The sequence below is a fragment of the Benincasa hispida genome, chromosome 12 (assembly GCF_027475165.1).
Source record: "Benincasa hispida cultivar pf3 chromosome 12, pf3_genome.v1.1, whole genome shotgun sequence".
Taxonomy (NCBI): domain Eukaryota; kingdom Viridiplantae; phylum Streptophyta; class Magnoliopsida; order Cucurbitales; family Cucurbitaceae; genus Benincasa; species Benincasa hispida.
The window spans coordinates 11,485,063-11,487,415 of NC_143489.1; the positions used below are offsets into that span (position 1 = coordinate 11,485,063).

A 2,353-nucleotide genomic window follows, 5' to 3' on the forward strand; every position below is an offset into this window, starting at 1 on the left:
AAAACACAAAATCAATTGCATTTAGAAAACCAAGATATCTCATCTCATCCCAAACACAGACTTTCAATTTGCCACCTGAAATACAGATAATGATTACCAACTTAACTTTACACCCATATACAGATAATTTAATTCTTCAAATAATTTAATTCTTCAAATAATTTAATTCTCTAAATGAGAATTACCAATTCAACTCAATTCTATGTTTTTATGGGATGCCAAACACTCCTAAGTGAGATATCTATTGGAAACCCACCCGCAAGAGTACGTCCCTCAAAGATAGTGGGGAGGTTTTTGACGATTTTATTTATTTATTTATTTATATTTTTTTTGTGTTTGAGGGGTGAGTTTTGACGAATTAGAAATAAACAAAATGAAAAGTAGATAGGAGTTAGATAGACAAAAATTCTCCCCAAGTAAAACCAAGGTAATCATACAAACTATAGTTTAATAGTACCAATACTTGTCCCACCGACACGCGGATTCATCCATCCACACTTGAAATAATCTCCACCGTCCGATCTCATCCGTACCATCATCCTCCTTATCCTCCTCTTCCCCTTTCCATCTCTCACTCTCTGTACTCTCGAAACACTCCCAAATCAACCCAACCTTCCACTCCAATCCATTATGGGCGGCGAGGCACCGACATGGGCCACCCGCCGACTCAGCAACCAAACTCTGACCACCGCCGATCACATCCTCGATTTCCAAACCAACGCACCCCCTGCCGCCCGATCCCCCACCATTTCAACGGCTCTGATCGTCCTCTCCTGGTACCTCTCCAACATCGGCGTTCTCCTTCTCAACAAGTACCTCCTCAGCTTCTATGGCTTCCGTTTCCCCATCTTCCTCACCATGCTCCACATGCTTTCTTGTACATTCTACAGCTACCTCTCAATCCTCTTCCTTAAAATCGTGCCCACCCAGCGAATCCAATCTCGAACCCAGTTTCTCAAAATTCTCGCCCTCAGCGCCATTTTCTGCTTCTCCGTCGTCTGTGGCAACACTTCTCTCCGTTACCTACCGGTTTCCTTCAATCAAGCCATCGGCGCAACTACCCCTTTCTTCACTGCTATTTTTGCCTTTCTGATTACTTGTAAAAGGGAGCCTGCCGGGGTTTATTTTGCGCTTTTGCCTGTGGTGTTTGGGATCGTTTTAGCTAGTAACAGCGAGCCTCTGTTTCACTTTTTGGGGTTTTTGATCTGTGTTGGTTCCACCGCCGGTCGGGCTTTGAAATCGGTGGTTCAGGGGATTCTGTTGACCGCTGAAGGGGAGAAGCTTCACTCGATGAATCTCTTGCGGTTTATGGCGCCGATGGCTGCGGGGATTTTGCTTCCGGTTACGCTTTATGTGGAAGGGAATGTGGCGGCGGTCACGGCGGAGAAAGCGCGGGCGGATCCTTTTATTTTGTTTCTGTTGATTGGGAATGCGACGGTGGCGTATTTGGTGAATTTGACGAATTTTTTAGTGACGAAACATACGAGTGCTTTGACGTTGCAGGTGCTCGGAAATGCGAAGGCGGCGGTGGCCGCCGTCGTGTCGATTCTGATATTTAGGAATCCGGTGACGGTGATGGGGATGGCTGGATTTTCTGTTACGGTGATGGGTGTAGTGATTTACGGCGAGGCGAAGAAGAGATCGAAGAATACGACGGATTAACGGCAAGATTGTGTTATTGTTTTTAATTTAGTTAATTGCTTTCTTTTTGGAATTTAATGGATGGAAAAAAGGGGAATTAAAGTTTTTATTTTAATTAATTTATATAGAATTAAAAATGAAATTGTATAGTGGATGAATTGAATACTATAGTGGCATGATTATGGGTTATGAGAATTAATTGGATTTGAACTAAAAAAAATGAATAGATCAATTATCATTAAAAAAAAAAAAAAAGGAAAACAAATAAGAAGAAAAGATCAGGTTCACTAGAACAATAGAATGTAAAAACAACAAATAAACTAAACAATGTTGTATGGGGCTGAAAATATAGTCCTATCCTAATTTATATGTAGGGTGTATATTGATAAAGTTTGGTTTGATAATTGTTTTGTTTTTAAATTAAATCTAAGTTTATAAACTTTTACTTATTAATTAATTTATTTTTTATATGCTTTTAGAATGATTTCAACATTTGAAAAAAAAAAAAAGTTTAAATCCTATTTTGGTTCTTGAAGTTCAAATTTTTTTCTATTTTAGTCTTTAAATTTTCAAAAACATTTGTTTTAGTCTAAGAATTTTTAAAAAGTATTTACTTTAGTCTTTGTTGGTAAGATTATGTTAACTTACTAAGAGATAACTTGTATTTTTAGATGATTAGGCTTTAAATGGCTTGACTAAAATGCCAAATAAG

At 38.7% G+C, this 2,353-nt stretch overlaps 1 pseudogene across 1 annotated transcript; it reads left to right on the top strand.

The window, feature by feature from the left end:
* The first annotated feature begins 291 nt into the window (after positions 1–291).
* LOC150031764 (putative sugar phosphate/phosphate translocator At1g12500 pseudogene) lies at positions 292–1,840 on the top strand (annotated as a pseudogene). Its single transcript, XR_016525567.1, has one exon. The product of XR_016525567.1 is annotated as a putative sugar phosphate/phosphate translocator At1g12500 pseudogene (transcript).
* The last annotated feature ends 513 nt before the right edge of the window (positions 1,841–2,353 follow it).